This window comes from Dicentrarchus labrax, unplaced genomic scaffold (assembly GCF_905237075.1).
Source record: "Dicentrarchus labrax unplaced genomic scaffold, dlabrax2021, whole genome shotgun sequence".
In the NCBI taxonomy this organism is placed as follows: domain Eukaryota; kingdom Metazoa; phylum Chordata; class Actinopteri; family Moronidae; genus Dicentrarchus; species Dicentrarchus labrax.
Window position 1 is genome coordinate 6,333,275 of NW_026136711.1, and position 20,435 is coordinate 6,353,709.

The following is a 20,435-nucleotide window of genomic DNA, read 5'->3' on the forward strand; positions in this document are numbered from 1 at the left end:
GAGCGTAAGTGACATTTTGAGCAAAAATAAATTATATTTACCAGATGAAAGCTCTTGATGGCAGTGTGTGAAGTGTGAAGGAGAAACTACGCCCCTATCTAGCTTCATTGTTTGGTTTGTCCGTTCTGGGTTACTGTAGAAACATGGTGGTCCAACATGGTGGACTCCACGGAATCCTCCTAAACGTTACACACTGGACCTTTTTTTTCCCCAGTTAATGTCAAAATACTGTTCATTAAGTATATTTTCATCCCGATGTTTGTTTTAAGTTTTAATAAAAAAAGATTGAATTTAATAAACAAAGACAGGACAAAGGATAGTACATTTTTGGTCTATATTCTGGTGTATATAAATAGTTGTTGTGATTTATATAAATTAATTACAAAATATTTGCAGTGGATTCTCCAGATTAACATTCATTTCTGACAATAATTCTATTTAAGAGACATGAAACCACTGAACATCTTAATTTTATTGAAACAACTAATTAGAAAGAAAAATGAACGGTTAAAAGAGAAAAAACAACAACAATGTATTGTTTTTTCTTATCCATTATCAGTTTATTTATGTAATGGTAAATAAAATGAATATGTCAGTACAGTTTTTAAGATTTCGTGGACTACCAGTAATACTGCTGCTCCCTGGGTCTTTCTAGAAATGTCAAATGTATTATTTTAACATCATTATTAACTTCATTACTTTATATATTTAGCCTTCTCTTCTTTCCTAATGTGTTTTTGGATGATGTCTTGTTATTTTACCTTTTGTTTGTACATTCAAGATAAAAGTAGAATTAAATAAAAGGAAAAGTATAGCTGAATTTTCCGCACAATAAAGTAAATTATATTTCTGTGTAGGTGTGATATTATCCCAATCCATCTCCATGCCGTTTTTAATTAGCGGTCTCTTCCTCGCCACTGGTCCCCAGGGAGCGGGGCTGTGGAGGGAGGCGGGGAGCTGCACCTGCCGCCCCTGTGCTTCACTTCCAGGCAGCCGAGCGGCCACAACAAAAGGAGGCGCAAACCGCCGCCGCTCCGTCTGCGTCAAGCTCTCCGGGCGCAGCCAGCCAACTACAGGAAGTTAGTAGATCTTGCCTTCAAAATAAAAGGTTTTGGTTTGACGCACTGTCCTCCTATAACCCATTTCCAGTCTTTTAACAGGCGCCCTGTGTCCAACTATGAAAGTGTGTGAGTATAGTGTTGACAGACGACAAAATTAACATTATTTTGTTTTTAACAGTGTGACTCCTAAATATGCAAAGAAGAAACAAACATTTTAGAAACCTTTGGAAACTATTTTACACGTTATTCACAGCTCTGAAGTTGAAAAGAAAAAACTAAGAAACAACGAAAAAGTGCTGTCTCTTATTATTTATGAGTTTAAACTCAAACAATCCAAGATAAAATGATTTGTTTGGTCTTTGCTCCTTCTGATCATTGCCGTATGTTTGAACGCAGGTTAGACAAACCTGGGCAGATGGATCCCTGATCACCGTTTGAACCCATCTGAACCGAAAGGAAACCATCTGTCGTACACAACTGCAACAACGGTAAAAGAAGGAGCCTGTTCTTCACAGCAGTGCAACGGCAGCTCATTATGCTTCATTCTGACCAAAGGCAGCACTGCAAAGGCTCCCACACCGAGAGCACCAGGCTCACAGCACCAGGCTGACAGCACACTGCTGCTGAATTACAGGCGTTATTAGGAGGGCAGATACCGGAAGTAGTTGTGCTGTGTTTTCGCGGTCTTGACGCTGACGAAAGGAGCGACAGAAGGTGATCGAACTAAAGCAGGGATGTGGAGGAAAGGAAGAAATTAGAGAGAGAGAGAGAGAGAGAGAGAGAGAGAGAGAGAGAGAGAGAGAGAAGCTGTTCCGTGCTTGAATGCGGCTCACCGAAGGATTCACAGCGTAGACTGAGAAGAGAAGACGAGGAAGAAAGAAAGAGAGAGGAGAGAGAGGAGAGTAAGTCCGCTGTGTGAAACGAGCCCGGGTCGCTTCTATCATCCGCAACACGGTGTCTGTTTCACCGACGTAGCGAGCAGCCTCACCGCGCCTCCTGCGCATCATCCTCGGCTCCGCACTGCTGCTGCTGCCCGGGGACAACACTACCCACATCTCCCAGCAAGGTAAACAGACCCACTCCTCTCACCGAACACTGTTATCTGTTCCCCGTCTTATTTATCACATTTCCGCTCTCTTTATGACCATTAATCGCTGAAAATGGTCATGTTGTTGAGAGCTGGTGTCGGCTGTCTCCCAGGGCTAACACTACAGTCTGAACGGGGACCCGCTCGGTACTGTTGTTGACGCAATAGCAGGAGTGTACCTCGGACATGGCGGTGAAGGAACTTCACATCAGACCAGGCAATTTCATTTCGCTTCGGCTTTCGGCAAACGTACGGTACACCTCAGCATGACTTAGGACTGTGCAGGACCTTTAGTGTAGCCCTGGTTGGCTTCGGCTTAATGAAGTGGCATTTCATTTAGTTGCATTTGAACCAGGATCCTGTTTAAGTCTTGTATGTGAACTGATGGTTTATTTAAATAGGTAAGGTGCTGCAGTAGTATGTGGAACACACTCAGTTGGGTAATTTCACTGAAAAACCTGAAACCTGGTTCATTTAACTCAAAACATTGTTGAAAAAGAAAGAAAAGCTAGTAAAAACTACTTCATCGGGAATGTTTGTGTAACTTACAGAACTAAGATAGTGTCACTTAAAATCCCGATGAAAAACGGTTTTTTTACTTAAAGCTGCAGTAGGTAACTTTTCTCAAAATAATGTTTTGTCTTATTAGCTGAAATTCTCACTGTGTCCTGACGGTAGAATATGAGACAGATAATCTGTCCTCCTGACATCTGTCCTCCTGACAAAAAAAAAAAATTCTAAAAACTACCTACTGCAGCTTTAAAATAACTTACTGTATCACAGTGTGTAGTTTGGTGTGACATCCAGATACATGTTTTTTGAGCTGCATTATGCATGCTAGGGACATGTGAGGATACAGTGTAGTGAGTGTGGTAAAGAGGACCTTCATTACCACAGTGCTGACACATTATATGATTACTGGAGAAAACTATATTCAGTCAGACCTTTTTCCTTACGCACAATACTTTTCAACAGTCTAGAATATAATAATTGCGCAACACTTATTTCCAGAAACACTGCTCTATTGGTTCGCGGTAGCATATTTCCACCATGGTGACCTTAGCATCCTATCTGGCATTTGAAATCTCTTATTCTTTTAATAATAGAGTATAAGAATTACCAATGGGATGTCAGATTGAGCTTTGTTATATCTGAATCAGATTGGCGCTGTTGCATTTTTTTTATGATAAAGATGTATTATATTGGGTTTTCACTTACTGATGGCTCACTTGGGTAATGTTATAAATGGGAGATGATACCCACACAGCCTCCTTTAAAGCTGAAATGTTTCACTTTCCACCTGCTGTCGCTCTCTGCCGCAGTGAGAGCTCTAAGCAGTGGTTCCCATCCTTTTTCCTTCAGGGTGCTCTTTTCTATCACTGAGTAAACTGACTAAGTGACAGATTTTATGGATATTTCATATTATTTATTATTACTTAATAGGCTTGTTTTTGGACAAATTCAGTGATTTCTTCTCATTGTTCTATCAGCTCTTTGGTAGTTTGAATGTTTCTAATGCAGGACGAGACTGTTTATCGGAGTGAAGGCTCTGTGAATATAGCCTGTGTTCAGGTCTTAAGAGTTTAGATCTTCAATAATAATCTAAACTTTAAAATAGCAGTTTCGTGTAGTTTTTGTCTAAATGTTAGTCTGAGATGTTGAACTATTGAATATTTAAAGCAAAATGTTTCTCACACCCCTTAAAATCAAGAAGGCCTTTCGACCATCCGTGAGGTTTTGGCGACACCTAGTGGGCGTCCGGAACCCTACAGGTCCACAGCAATGATGGCCGGTTATGTTGAAGCCGCTGTTTATTTTTTGAATCAGTCATGCCAAAATTTGAAAAAAGCTCCTTGTTCTTAAGTGTGACAGTACTCGGGTTATGCTTCATTTTGTGTGAAATGTGACTCCACAAGCCAGCATCAACATTTATGTAGACCATACAGGGGCATAAATGTGCTAGCAGCTCCACATGCTGCATGTTCCAAAGTCAATTCAAAGATCTGATCAACCAGACCTAAAGTAGACAGTAATTCTTGTTTTATGAGGCAGTTTATGTGACACTTTAGTTTGACATTTGGTGTTTGATCACTGGCAGGAAGATGCACAGTAGTTGTTGTTGTTGCCTTTAACTAGCGTCAGTGGAGTCTTTAATGTTAAAACTGTTGATGGCTGCCATTAAGACAATTATTAGTTCAGGTTAGACTCCAATGAAAACAGTTCAGACAGACATTTAAGTGCCCTGCACCATGTGGTGCCCAGACACTATGGGTTTACAAGACACTAGGGATGCACCGATCCACATTTTTTCACTTCCTATCCGATCCCGATACCTGAATTTGGATATCGGCCGATACCGTTACTATTCCGATACCAGAGCTCTGTTTGCTTTAATATTATTATTATCATTATTGTTGATTTTATATGAGGCTGAAATAAACTCCTCTCAACAGGCAAGTATGATATGTACGTAAGTATGCATGTATGTCCCAGAAGGCAACTTGAGGTAAGTATAAGATCAGAAAAGGAAGTCAGAAAAAAAGGAAATCCTGTTAACAGGAAAAATCCCATTCTGAAAACAAATATGCAACTGTAAGGGTTTTAAATTGATTGTCATGTCAATATTTATTAAATTCCCAAAATGTCAAATATTTGAGTCTTGAAATATAAGAAAAGTGCAATAAGTGTAAACATCTTACACACACACACACACACACACACACACACACACACACACACACTATCAATAAAACAGTGTGCATCTGAACAGCACAGATCAAGTACACTGGCTCTTGTAGTATCAATAAATCAAGGTTTTAAAATGTCAATTATCTGAAATATAAGAAAAGTGCAATAACTGTAAACATCTTACACACGCGCACACACACACACACACACACACACACACACACACACACACACACACACACACACACACACTCGGTCCCTTTAGCTTTCCCATTGTCTGCCTGGAGTTTACCTTGTTTTTGGAATGACTCCAGAAGTGATTCCTGACAGCTCGCCTAAAAAATCCTCGTGCTGTTTCGTGTGGTGTTTTTTTAAATGTTTGATTGTGTTCGTAGTATTGTACGACGCGAGGGCGCTTCCGCTTCTCTGAATTACGGCTTTGCAAACATTGCATTTTGCTGTCTTGCTCTGCGGTGTTTCCAGTGTAAAGTATTTCCACACAGCGGACATGTTGGCTAGCCACAATGCTGCTCAATGCTATCCTGCTAGCTGGCTGCAAACTGCGGAATGGATTTCCTGAGCGGGGGCGTGTCTCATAACTCTCTGTCTCATTGAGCCACGCCTCCGTTCAGGAAATCCATTCCACAGTTTGCAGCCAGCTAGCAGACTGGTCGGCAGGAATCACCTGTGGAGTCATTTCAGCAGACAACGTTAACGCTCATGGCTCATGGATATCGGAAATCTGCGCAGGTTGGATCGGGAAATTCCGATACGTGAATTACGCTGGTATCGGTCCCGATACCAATACTGGATCGGATCGGCCCCATCCCTACAAGACACTAATATTAATATTATTTTTAATATTAATAATACTCATTATTAATATTAATATTAATACACTTGATTTATACAGCACTTTTCAAAACAAAGTCACAAAGACGTACATGGCCAGGACAAGGATTAAAAACATTCCAGGAGGGAATGAGGCAAAACAAAATGTGAGCTAGAATAAAAAGGGAAAAAAATACCTCCATCTGTAAAGATAAATACTAACAATGAAACAGAAAATAATTCCCATAGTGTTAATTAACTGCACTGGGGCAAATACATTTAAACATTTAAAAGGATACAACATTTTAAGACTAAAATACCCATCACTAAACATGATTAAAACAATATTTTGTAAGAAATACCTACTGCAGAATAATAAAATAGCTGAGACATGATGGAAATGAAACATGCTTAAACAAGGCTTTTTAAAAATGTTTTGAGAAGTGATTTCAAAGATGTCCCTGATTCAGGAGGCAGGGAGTTCCTGCAAGATGGCCACATGACAAATCATAAAATATAGTTCCACAAATTCACAAAGAAAACATGTCATAACATTCAATTTCAACAACAGAAATGTCTTATGTTGGACACAGTGTTCTCTGTCTTAATTGTTATACATTTCCTATAAATCTTGCAAAGACAAAAAAAATCAAAAAATGAAATGAAATTCATCCTCCACTACACCAAGATTACAAAACACACAGGAACACCTGTATACCTGCCTATCTTAATTGCCAGTGGTGAGGTACCAGTTCTGAACTGAGTACACTGGGATCTCTGCCCTCTCTTTAAATGAAATATTATACACGGTTCTGTGTGCTAGCCTGTGTCCTAGCCTCCTAGAAATCATTCACTCATGATTCAGTCATATCAAGTACTCTACGCACACAGTTAACCTGCATTGAATTATTCATAGTTTAGATGTAAGGGAACAGATCATGAGACATCACAAACTCATTTTGCAGCAGCTGACAGAGCCTTGGTGGATCAGACCCGTGCCTGTGGATCACTGTACTCTCTGTATGAAACAGAACAAAGATGCAAAGCAGGAGAAGACATGTGGAGAGCTAGGAGCTTAGTGCCGTCATTTAGAGTTTGGCAGAGTGTGTCTGTTTAATAGTGAGAAATGATACACTGTAGAGTCAGTGAGGCTGCAGGATACTGAGTGGCACAGGGACTCCACAGGGTCTTAAAAAGTCTACAATATGATTTTGACACATCTTTAAAATGGTTGGATTAATGAAGTTAACGTTGCTTGTATAAGTCAGTCTGGCTTATGTGTTTTTGGAGAAAAAATTATATTGATCATGCTGTAACAACTACAAGAAGACACTAACATGGAATTAGGGATGCACAATTAATCATCACCTTATCAAAATCACAGTATGGTTGAGTGCAATATTCAAATCACAAGAAGCTGCAATTTTTAAAAAAGCTAAAATGTGACAAACAGCGTTATAATGACATACTGTAGTGCTGTCTGCGGCACAGTACAGTCAGAAAACATTTTGGATTTGTTTGTTTGTTTGGTACAGACCCCAACAAATGTGACATCATCACATTTGACGTTTTTTTTGTTGAAACCAAAAATTGTCATTCCCATTAATCAAGAATCATATCATAATTGCAATACCATTCTTTTACCATATTGTGCAGCACTATATGGAACCAATACTGATTTTCATTCATGTCCTTTGGAGATTTTTGCCAGTATGGATGTATGATAGGTAATATTGCATTCATAATGGTCTTAAATGTAAACCCTGGTTGCTAACAGGTGGTAGAAATGGTGTAGATGGTCATATCTACATGTATACAGAATTTGAATGAACAACGTTTTGACTTTTTCACTTTCTAGATGATACATTTTCTGTAAAAAATAAAGTAAATTCTATTTGATTTGTACTAGAGGAATTAGAGGAAAACTGTAGTTAACGGTAGGTAACCCACTGGAGTTATCTGCGGCCACAGTGGAACAATAAGCTGTGGTGAGAACAGCCACAAAAGCGAGCTAACGCATAAATGCTGACCTCCTAAATTATATGACCATTTATGAGCAACTGATGTACTGTACTGTCAAAAAAAAACTCCTGGAAAACTATTTCTTAAGACCTGCATCCTCCTCCTCTGAAGCTCCCCTGACTTTGTTGAGTTCTCTCGAGGCTAAGGGGAACGGGTTTGGGAGGATCATGATTATGTGCATCATGGTCCTCCCAGCCTGTCCTGATGTAATCCTGACATAATGAGACCATGATGAACAATGCTGGATTTTTGACTTTTTAAATAGGGAAAATGATTCCTTCAGATAACACCAGTAGGTAGGATGGTAACGGTATGAGATTTTCACAGTATAATAACCGACTTACACAATTACTACTATTAGCATCAGTTACAATGACTCCTAAAGCTGCAGTAGCTAACGCTTATAAAAACTACCTTTTTGTCATATTTGCTGAAGCTTTGCTGAAGAATATTACATACTGCTGCAACCAGAGCTGTGTCCTTTCTTTTTCATTGACTTTTGACAATTCAAAAATCTTAAAACAATATATATAATTGCTTTTTAACATAACCACATGACATTTTGATAACAATAGTAGAAGAAGAGTTTTGACCATAACTACATAAAAGATGGACAATGTGTCTCCACTTCCTCCCATTTTACAAAAATGAAGCCATAATATTCCTGAAACAGAATATATAGCTGCGATCTTTAACTGTATACCCATACAACGGCCAGTTCAATCAGGCTCAACTGTCAATCATGACCCCCCGCCCCCTTTTGTTTTTTTAATATAGCTTCAAATAACTAATTAAAACCAAACTAATCAGAAAAATGAACCCATGAACAGACATCAGCGTTACAAGAGTTACCTAAAATGACAGAAATATTTATTAAACTTAAAATAAAATAGTGCTCTCTGGGGGACAAACTATGTAATGGTGATACAGTCTCTACATATCCTCAAAGATACAGAAATATCTGCAATAAGCTGACATTGGCTATTAATGGTGTAATATACATCTTATCTTAGAAATAAGCACAGGAAACTTAATAGAAGCACCATTTGTTATCTTAAGATGATGACACAATTAAGTTAATGAAGTGCTCCTGAGATAATGCAAATATAAGCAATCACAGGGGTTTTCAGCTTCTGAGAGAGACTGCTGTCTGCTTTATCTGTCTTTTATTCCCTAAGTCCCACACTCTTACATCTATACTGTCTGCTACTCCACCACTCCATGTCTCCATATCAAGGCTGCTAGCGATCCACCAGTTGAAGGGACCAGACTCAATCTATGGTTCATAAGACATGATTTAAGCTGGAGTGGAACAGTAAAGCCTTCACTCAAACCTCTCTCAGTCAAAGAAGATTCATGTCAGTGTGCCCAGATTGCTCAACGGCTCTTTGTGCTCTAATAAGGTTTGAACCCGGAGAGGTCAATCCCTCCATCTCAGGGAGATATGAACCACACAACCCTGCCACGACTGCTGAACCTCTGTGCTTCTCCAGTGTGTCAGATAGATGTAGAGATATGGAGCTGACAGGAAGGAGAGTTCTTTGTTCTGCTCAGAGAAATCAGCCTGATATCTGCACATATGCAGGAGACACAGCAGCTGCTGAAATTCCACAGTCAGATTTCACAGCTTAATGCTTTTATATATTACACAGATGACATTCATAGATTCTTCCTATAACACGAGACTTTGGGACTTTGTCCGCTATGTAGTTTGGTGGTGTGTGCCAAGGCCAAATATAGCTGACTATAAATTCAGATCTCGTATGAATTAGGAACAAATTACAGGTAATGTCAAATACCATTATTCAGTGTTTTTGTCTAAAATGCTGCCTGTACAGCTCAGGGAAGAGCAGCAAATACTACACATTTATTTTTTGGGGTAGTTTGGACGAATGTAATTTTGGTTTTAATGGTGTTTTTTAATATTTTAAAAGGACCAGTGTGTAGGATTTGGTGGCATCTAGGTTTGTAGAAGCACACGAATGCCCATAGCCAGTGTTTGGCTTGTCTGTTCTGGGCTACTGTAGAAATATGTGGTACAACATGGCGGGCTCTGTAAGAGGCGACCCGCAGTGTCTGTAGATAAAAACAGCTCATTCTAAGGTAACAAAAACACAACAATTCTTATATTCAGGTGATTATACACACTGGACATTTATAAGAGAAACTTTTTTCCCCCAGTAAACGTCAAAAAACTGTTCATTAAGTATATTTTCATCCTGATGTTTGTTTTAAGTTTTAATAAAAAAGATTGAATTTAAGATTAAATGAAAACATACCTAAATGTTACACAAAATTTTTTTAACCTTTAATGAAGACTATTTTATGCTTTATACTTGGGGAAATGAGGAAATATGGTTGGAATTTGGTCTGATTGGTCGGTGGAACATCTGGTTACATGTCATCGGTTCTTTGTTTAATTACAGATTGTGGGACCTGTGGGACATATGGGATTCAGATTTTTTGGATTTGTTGAAAAGTGTGATGAGAATAAATTTAGGTCGGAAAGAGATTCCCAATTTCAATAATTCAATAAAGTTCAGTTTTATCATCCAGACCTTGAAGAAAGAAAGAAATCCCCAACTGAAAGAAAATCAGAAGAGATTATTGAGGACATATCCAAAAAGTAACCTTTCAATAACCTCTTGAAAACCCCACCGTCAGTGTGCAGTGTACTTTATTATAAGATACTTGTTCACGTCTGCTCAGCTTTTGGATTTGATGAATATTTGACTGGCTGCTTAAAAGTTTTATCTCCTGCTTCTTCCCTCTGTCTGTCTGTTCTTGCCTAGGATTTTTTCAGCCACAGACACACACACCATCTACATCTATGGTATACATCTATTGGGTACATATACTGCCTGTTTGAACTCTTAACATCAGCAGTGAGGGGCTGCACACGGGGCTTTAGCCAGAAACAACAGCCTGCTAGGATAGTCCCAGAACACTCATTAGACAAGATGGAGTGTGCAGTGTGTGTGGTCATTCCTCAACTTGCCTTCTCCCTCTGATTTCATATAGACACACACACACACACACAAAAACAAAGGACTGGTATGACATGGCACACCCAAACAGATATTATGGTAAATGCTTGTTTTCTTGAACAAAATACAGAAGCAACACTTCTGTGGCCTCTATTACCTGTTCAAAAACATGTCCATAATTCCTTAAATCAGGGATCTCAAACTACACATTTCCTGCCCTCTCACCCTCTCCCTGCTGCCTTCAATGTGATGTCAAAAATATAATCTGGCCTGGAAGATTATTACTATTATTTTTTCCAATTGTTTCATATCAATTTAAACTATTTTCGTTACCTTACAATGAGCTGTTCTACAGATGCAGCGGGTCGCCTTCATAGAGTAGCCTGGAGCAAAAAACCCAAACACTGACTCTAGATAGGGGCAGTTGGGTTTTTTGTGTGTTTCTGCGGCCACCGTAGTTTCTCTTTTGCCCTTTGAAGGCGAGGGTGAAGCACAGTGAGTCTGGCACTGAGACTTCAATTTACACTTTTCAGACTACATAAGAAATATTTTTCAGAGGCAATCCTCCATCCCATGAAACAGAACATGTTTTTACGTGCCTATCCTCAGCAGTACAGTCATGTTGATATATGTCCTGCTGTTTTAGTGTAGCGCTCCTGGTCAGTGCACAGCAAGTCACACACACTTTATATGGGGACTATAGGACTTTATATGCACAAATCAACACTGTCAAGTCGGGGGTCATGCCTCTGTAGTCTACTGCCTCTCATCTCACCTGACTGGAGCTTTCACTTTGTCAGAGGGAATGGAAATTAGAGGTGTGTGTGTATATCCAGTGTGTGGGGATGCAGCGTGCACAGGCAGTGGGTTTGTCTGTATTTTAGCGTTTAAATATTTGACTTGTATGAACTGTGCATGTATTTGTCAGTGTCTGGGGTGACTCCCTGGAAGGCTCCTGGTGTTTGGGAAGGGTTGAAGCTGTAGATAGAGGCCTTCCAACAGCCTGAGTCCAAATTAAAAGTCAGTGAAGCGCAGTGCAGGAGGACATGCTGCAGACTGCTAATAGCAGGAGAGTGGCTGGCAGCTATCACACTGATGATGTTAGGTGAGCTGACGCCGCACTGCTAACCCACTGTGGATACAGGGCTAGACTTACAAGTACAGGGTTATTAATAGTGTAGTGTCCTGTCAGACTGGAGGAGTTTGAATTAGGGCTGCACGATATGGTAAAAACATCATATTGCAGTGATTTTAATAGATACTGCGATATGATTCACGATTAGTGGAAGTGAAAAACAACTATTAAAACCAAGATGAAGTGACGTGGTCTGTAGCAAACAGTTTTCTTACATCTGGAGATTTGCCTTTCTTTAATCTTTCTGTTTCATTAGTTAATATTGAACATGTTGGGGTCATGAAATTGCTGGTGTTTATCTTCTCTTATTTTTGAATAATATTTTGGAGTGGAGACCTAACTTGCTGTAATCAGCAGTGATAACTAATCTGTGGGATACTGTGATTAGTGATGGGTTAGAAAGGATGTCTTTTAGATTTTTGATGGACATTATTTCACATGCAAGTTGTGAGAGAAGAGTGAGCTTTTGACGGATTTAGTCCAAAAATACTTTGAATTCTCAAGTATATTGTATGGTTTAACTGTAGTGTGATTGTATTTCGCATTCATAAAACTTCTGAATGAATTAAATCTGGACATTTCTGCAGTTTGGAAAAAGTAAGAGTCTCTTTTTTTTAGCTACTTGTGTGACCGTTTCTGTGTTAATAAGCAGCTGTTAAATGAAGGATTTACATTTGCCAAAAAAAAAGAACATCTTTTCATATCAGGGTGATTGGAAAAGGGAGAGATTGCAATTACAATCAACCACCTGTGAATTTCCCATTATCCACTTTGAATAAAAGGCAGCTTTGTCCGTATGCTGACTGCAGATTTGGCTGTTTTACTTGGATGCTAATGTCCCCTGTAACATTCATTAACATGAAGCATTTAGTATTAAGGTTATAGCAGAGTGTGAAGTGGAAAGTGGACGTAAACATCATATTCTGTTTACAGTATAACCAGGCTGAGAAACCTGGATAAGGCAGAAGGGATTTGTGGGATAGAAATGTAAACACATAATCCTCCAAGCTTTGCTGAAACCTAATTTTACATTGTATCAAGAGGAAAGTTATTTCCATTCCAAACTGTGTGACAAGTTTGGTTTTTACAAATATTACGGTATTTTCACATCACATCATCCTCAGGCTAAAAGGAGCTCCTCACTGGCAGAGTTAGGATGAATTCGATAAGAAGGGTTAGAGCTAACTCCAAGTGTTTGGTCTCAGAGTAATAGACCCTTCTTAAATCCCGCCCCTTTTTCCTCTGTGCACCAATAACAGTTGAGTAAGCCTCGGTCAGAACCAAATGGGAACCACTGTGGCTGCAAATGGAACCAACGTGGAAGTTGGTCAGCTTTCTCCTTTCCTGTGTTTTGCTCCGAGCAAAACACTAGCTAACTAGCTAGCTACTTTACACAAATTGTAAGTTTGCTAGTTAGCTAGCTGGAACTATTGGGCTTTTGATTCTGTGAACTGGAGGACATTGAGTTCCTGCTTCTGCTGTGTCCAGTCTCCATGGTCTCTCCAGTCTCCCGCTCAGTCACACTTTCCCGTGTTAGAAAACAAATACTGAACATGACGTGATGTGACATCACCCTGCACCCCCCCCTGTGTGTCAAGCTGTAAGAGTTGAAGACAAAGTAGAATATGAAGAAAATACTCTACGTTATTTAAAATTGACTCAACATTTTTGCCTAGAATGGAAAAAAGAAATCTTTATTTATCATTGTAATATACTGTAAACTTAAGGTCAGCAGGTATTTACTGTAATCGGTGCAGTTTTATTTTTTTCTGACACATAAAACGCTGGAATTGTGTCTCAGTTTACCACAGGGTAAGGGTAATGTGAGCGGGAATGGGGGGTGGTATAAAATAACTTCAGCGTCTGTATTCAGCCTTTTCAGTCCCTTCACTAAAGTCATAGCAGCATGTCAGCACAGACATTTATCTTCCGAGAAACACAACATGATGCTTGATCTTGTGGAGAACATTTATTTCCAGCAGCAGTGTGGCTCGGCTCCGTGTTATCAACACGTCTCTTTAAGTACCCCATCACACTACTTCTTTTATTCCCTTGCTGCTGATCCAACTGAAGCCTCTTACTCTTACTACATAGTACATAACCACATATAAATTGGTATTTATTCTATTAGCGTAAGATTGTTATTATTATTATTATTATTATTATTAGTGCGATTATTTCACCAACCTGTGTTACATAATGGCATTTGAGCAGAATGGAACTGGATTGGTGTGACATGAGCCATTGACTCAGTTTGACCACATAACCACCAATGTGCCTGCTTCATACAGCGAGGGCAAGTGAAGAGGTGGGAGTATGTTTGAACTGATCTCTGTCCGCCACCCAGATTATCAAACAGGAGAGCACTGCAATTAGTCTTGTGTTTACTTATACATAATCAGATGTTTCCTGACTTAAATTATAATTTCAACCATTTTATTTTGTATTTATTTAGCTTACTTTATTTATTAACTTTTTGTAATTTGTGTGAAAACAATATAATAATATATTGTGTAAACAGCCAATCTTGAATCTAAAATTGACCATTTTAAAGCTGCAGTGGGTGACTTTTATAAAAATAACTTTTTTAAAATCATATTTACTGAAAGTCCTGACAGTATAACATGATACAGATACTCTTTTCTGCTATAACTCTGGCTCCACCTACTGCTCCTAATGGCATTTGCAAGACTCCATCGGGCCTGAACAAAAACAACCAATCAGAGCCAGAGGAACCTGATTTTTTACACTTCATCAGTCTCATATACTACTGTCAGGATATAATGAAAGTTTCAGCAAATATTACAGAAAATATTTGAATAAAAATTACCTACTGCAGCTTTAATATAACAAAGTATGACATGAGTGGATTTTCTATTTATGATTGACAGAGGCATGGTTTTCCACTTATGGTAATATTCAATTCAATTCAATTCAATTCAATTCAATTTTATTTGTATAGCGCCAATTCATAACAGAAGTTATCTCAGGACACTTTTCAAATAGAGCAGGTCTACACCGAACTCTTTAAAACATTAATTACAGAGACCCAACAGTACCACCATGAGCAAGACCTTGGCGACAAGGGCAAGGAAAAACTGCCTGTTAAAAGGCAGAAACCTAGGACAGATCCTCCGGCTCTAGGTGGGTGGTCGTCTGTCTCGACCAGTTGGGGTGAGAGAGAGAGAGAGGCAGAGAGAGAGAGAGCGAGAGACAGACAGACAGGTGCACAGCAACAACAGTATTGGCAATGGCAATCTAGCAGGACCATGGCAGGAGGCTCCACCAGGATCGACAAGAACCTGCGAGACGAGAAAGCACAAGAACTCCGGGGAAGAAGTGAAGTTAGTAACATGCATTAATGGAACATGAATGAGTGCAGAGAGAGAGAGGAAGAGAGGAGCTCAGTGCACCATGGGAAATCCCCCGATAGTCTTGGCCTGGGGCGGCTGTGGCTCAGAGCCAGAGCAGGTCGTTCCTCAATCGGAAGGTTGTGGGTTCGATCCCCGGCTCCTGGTGCCACATGTCGAAGTATCCTTGAGCAAGATACTGAACCCCGAATTGCTCCCGATGCCGTGCATTGGTGTGTGAAAGGGTGAATGTGGCACGTAGTGTAAAAGCTTTGAGTGGTCGGAAGACTAGAAAGGTGCTATACAAGTACAGGTCCATTTGCCTATAGCAGCATAACTAAGGGATGGTTCAATATAAATAACTGTTGTCAAGTTACATTACATTACATTACATCTTACCAATGGTCCCACATGATACTGTTAATACTGAAGTTAGTTACTTAGTTGTATTAAGTAGGGCTGCAACGATTACTCGAGTACCTCAAGTAACTCGATTACAAAGAATGATCAAGGAATTTCATCTGCCTTGAAGCCCCGTAAAGCTCACGTTTTGCACGGATTCTTTTTAGTGTGACACAACGTGCTTACGTCACAGGCTATGCGTCCCCTACAACGCGGAAGAAGACGGAAGCGGGCTCTGTAACGTGTGTGGACAGTTTTGCTGTACAGAACAGCAGACGCCGGGACTGAAAACTGAAAACAGTGATCTGTCTTGTTTTCTACTGTATACTTATTATTGGGCTTTAATTAAACAAAAGTATGTTTTATACAATTCCTCGATGAATCGATGGAATATTCTATAGAATACTCGATTACCAAAATATTCGATAGCTGCAGCCCTAGTACTAAGTTACTAACTTACTTGAAGTTAGTAACTAACTTATGGTAAACACACTGTTTATTTGGAATTATTACCCTAACATACAGCTGAGGAACAAAGTTATATTTAAGTTTGTGGCCCTGTGTTTTAATTTGTATGGTGTTATAATAATAATATTATAATAATATTTGATGAGGTCTGAAATGTGTCTAGTTACAGAAAACTTACATGAGGGACCTGGATAACTGTTTTCCCATTAGGGATGTATACACTCAACTCACGATTAGATATAATTAATGATATTGGGTTCACGATACAATTTTCCCACCATTTTTTAAAACAAAATGAGACAAATTATGACGGAAAAATTTGTTTTTCAGATAAAAATCTACTAAATAGATTTTCGCTTATTTTTTCTTTATGAAATCATAGATTTTTTTATTTCTGAGGTAGGGTATAACCTGTGCAGAACAATGCATATTTCCTTTTGTGAAGTAAAACTGTTATTGCACCTTGATACCACAATTGATATCATAATTAATTTTTCATCTCACTAATTTGAATCTTCACATATTTGTATCATGATTTAACTGTCGAGCAATATATCTTAGCATTCGTATTTCCCATAAATAACCTTTTCTGTTAAATCACATGATCACATGACTCACTTTGCATGTGGTTTCCTATAAACAAGGGCTGGTTCCCAGGGATGAGCCTCCTTCATTTCATTCATCACTACACTTGCAATTCACAACTTAAATGAAGACATAATCTGTGCCATAATAAAAAAACTGCAATCTAGGTTCTTAGCATTTGCTGTTTGTGTAGTCACACACAGAATGACTGTCTCACTGAGCACCAATACTGTCTGACCTGAAATCTTTAATAACTCCACTTTATGTAAATATAGCCGCCTACACTCTGGGAGCTGGGCAGTGAGCCACACAGGCGCTGAGCTAGATTGAAGCAAAACAGCACAGTACAAACATGAACGTGTGCAAGTTTCCTGTGACGACCTCCACAGCTTGAACACTGGACAGAAAACATCCACACAGCACATAGACCAACATGAACCCACAGCTATCTCTGCCAGCCCTCTCTGAAACCCCTCTGAAGTCTGTGATTGGCAGGGTCAAAAGGCTTTGTCTGGACGTCAAACCTTTTCCACATACTGTCACAAACTGGACACAGCCCCAAACCTCCCAGCTGGCTTTTTAATTGGCTGTTTTTGCCACCTCACCATTTTGTTTCATTAACACACAGCTCTACAACAGGCTCGAGTTGTGACATATTTGATGGATATTTCATATTATATACAATGCATAACAATGACAGTGCAGAACAACTGATAAACTGTACAATGAACCCAAATAGTGAACTCAAGAACTGCAACTACTCAAAGCATATGGTGCTGCAAAGTATACAAAGACAGACACTCAATAACAAATCAGCCACAATTCTGTATGAGGTAAAACATCTTGCAGAAGACCACACAGCTTCCAAAATCAGTTCCTCATCATAGTTTGGGAATATTTTTTTTCAATATTTTCATTTCAAACATCTATTGGACTCTGGCCACTGTGTAAAGAGAGCTGTGTTTTCCTGTGTACTGACACTGTTAGAGGAATCAGTCCAATAAACAAGGCCTCAGACAGCCTTAACACCTCCATCTATTAAATCATTCAAGCAGCAGCCCCTCCTCCTTCGCAGGTCAGTTTAGGCAGCCTGGCGGGAGTGGAGCTTTTCTGAGGCTCTGTGAGGGGTTTGCACTGTGTTCTGCAACCCCAGACTGAGACTGTGGCCGCCACAATGAAAGCCAAAAATATCAAGTTTTTAAAAATTTGGAGTGGAGGTAACCTAGAAAAATGTCACAGTTCCTCCAGCAAAAACTACAAATGCATGGCATGAATGCCAAAAATGTTTGCTGCAGAGACTGTAGGAAGTCTAACTGGGACATTAGTGTAGCTTGTATTTTCCATTTAGAGGTCTCCATTGATTCTTTTCTGTGGCCTGATCAATACTGGATTTTTGAGGCTCATACTGATATTTGAGATTTTAAAGAAATCTAAAGAAGTCTCTGTTTTTATGAGTTGTCCCCTAAATTAAAATAGCTGTGACCACAATTTGTACTGAGTGGGACATTTTACAGCAAACTATGTAAACTGTGTAATGGTGACATTGACCCAGCACTACAGAAGGCTAATTTTACCTTAATTCCATGCTGGAGATTTGCTGTTTGTCTGCAGTAATCCACTGAGAGAAAAAGTGGGTAAAAAAGCCCAGGTATAGATGAGGCCACCCTTTGGTTAACATGCCCTCTGTACTTATGCTCTTGTTCATCTATTTTGTCTATTTTTGTTCTTCTATGTGCTCTGGGAACTCATACAGAGAAAAGAGCACAGACAAGTCCATCATGCTTGGCTGCACTCAGTGGATTTAGGATCAGAACTGTTCTGAAAGGCTAATATGTGGCTCATACATCAGTTCAACCCCGGCTCTCACCTTTCTGTCCCTGTCTGTCTTCTTCTTGCCCCATCTCTCTTGGTACTGGTTGTGTGCAGTGTGACAGATGAGCAGGGACAACATTACCAGGACTGGTCCTCCATAGGGACTCCGACGGCGCCGATGCCTGACTCCAGGGGTCGCGGTGTCTGGGTCGGGAGAGCCTTGGCGCCTCCAGATGGAAAGGGTGGGTGGGGGAATATATATATTTCAGAGTTGGCTGGTTCCTTGCTGGGTGACACAGGGAAACAGAGATAAGTAGGATCATCACTGGCTGTATTACAGCTAAGTGGTTGAGAAAATCCACTTTGGGACAGTGAATTATAAACATGGTGTCTTATTATTGTACAGTGTCAGGGGGATACCAGCAGGGCTTTATAATAATGGTGCATATTCTTCATGAGTTGTGGTGCAGCAATACACTACGAGTGTAAATATCAACGAATACTGAGTCAGAGATACAGCTCCATCAATTCACAGCCACAGATCCATAACAAATTATGATTCTATGATCTATATTTTTAAGTAGCTCTCTCTGTCTCTATTCCTGTCCTTTGTGTATTTGTGTCTTGGTAGGGATAGGAATTGATCAAATTTATAGAATTTTATTAATACCAATACCATTGTCGATTCTGCTTATCGGTCGGATTCTTTATTGATTCCCTTTTATTGATTCCTGATCAGTGTGTGAGAAAAAAGTAGGCCTACACAGGTTTTCAGCATCAACACAACTGTTGTATTATGTCTGAATCTAAACACAGTGTAACAGAAAGAAACGGAGTTGGAAAAAGCTCCCAGCTGTAACCACCGGGGCAGTAATTGGGGATGGGGGGCTTGGGCTGGTGCAGCACATATGCATGTGTGAATATATCGGCAGTCACTTGTTGTTAGATTGGCAGTGGCCGGTTGGAAAATTTTGACATATCGCCCAACCCTATTTCAAGGCCCAATCTAGAGCCAGTTTTTGGTTTGTCCATTCTGGGCTACTGTAGAAACATGGTGGTCTAATATGGCAGCTCCCTCTGTAGATAAAACATTAATGAATACATTGAACACTTTTGAACTGATTTCCTTCAGACATTTGATAAATAAAGGTCCAGAAGGAGAGAACTCTCTATTAAGAACCTCAATGGCCCCAGGTGCACCGCTGACCTCATTCCCCCTTATTCCAACAGCCTCATCTGGCCTGAAGTCAGCTATAAGTCAGTCCTGTGTGTAGTCAGGACAGGAAGTCAGAGAAGATGGTGATGGCTACTGAAAGGCAGACTTATATCTGAGGTCAGAAGTCACACATCCGGCGTTTATAGGCCACAACACTTCTAACACATCTCTTAACACACACACACACACACACACACACACACACACTGAGGCTTTGGGTTTGTCCTTCAATCAGAAAGTAGAACGAGGTTGTGAAGGAGAAAGTGGGGTAGTGTGTGTGTGCTTGTTTGTGTTTACTGTATGTTTTTGTGTGTATTTGGCTTTACATACGTTTGGTCTAATTATTAGGGCCTTTGGTTTGGTGACCAAATTGTGTGTATAGTCAAGCAGTGAAAGTTGCATGGTCAGGCTTTTAGAGTTGTTTACAGAGTAACAGATTTCCTGATTTAAATTGTAATTAAGTTAATTTCACTCTGTAATATTTAAGGCATTTTTTGCCTTTTGTTGTTCTGCATTTAAGAAGTTAGGCTTACTATATTCAGATAATAGAAGCTGTTGATAAAACATGCTTCTACCCAGCACAGAAAGGTATCAGTTCAAGTATCTTTTGGTGTCAGTACTTAAAGTCTTCCTGGGTCTACTCAGTTACTGTACTTATCCCTGGACCCGAGTTCAGTCAGGTCCAGGGATGCAACTAACTATTATTTCTCATAATGGAAGAATCTGCTAATTATTCATTGTTTTCTCTATAAAATATCAGAAAATAGTGAAAATTCCCTTTTATTATTTGC

At 39.6% G+C, this 20,435-nt stretch overlaps 1 protein-coding gene across 2 annotated transcripts in view; it reads left to right on the top strand.

Annotated features, from left to right (window-relative positions):
• Positions 1-1,682: 1,682 nt before the first annotated feature.
• Positions 1,683-20,435, top strand: part of cntn2 (contactin 2) — a 76,391-nt gene continuing 57,638 nt past the window's right edge. Inside the window, exon 1 of one of the 2 annotated variants that reach the window (XM_051414981.1) lies at positions 1,683-2,127. The gene's annotated coding sequence lies outside the window, so the exon portion shown is untranslated. The remainder of the gene's footprint in view (positions 2,128-20,435) is intronic. The other variant, XM_051414980.1, reaches the window with a different exon arrangement.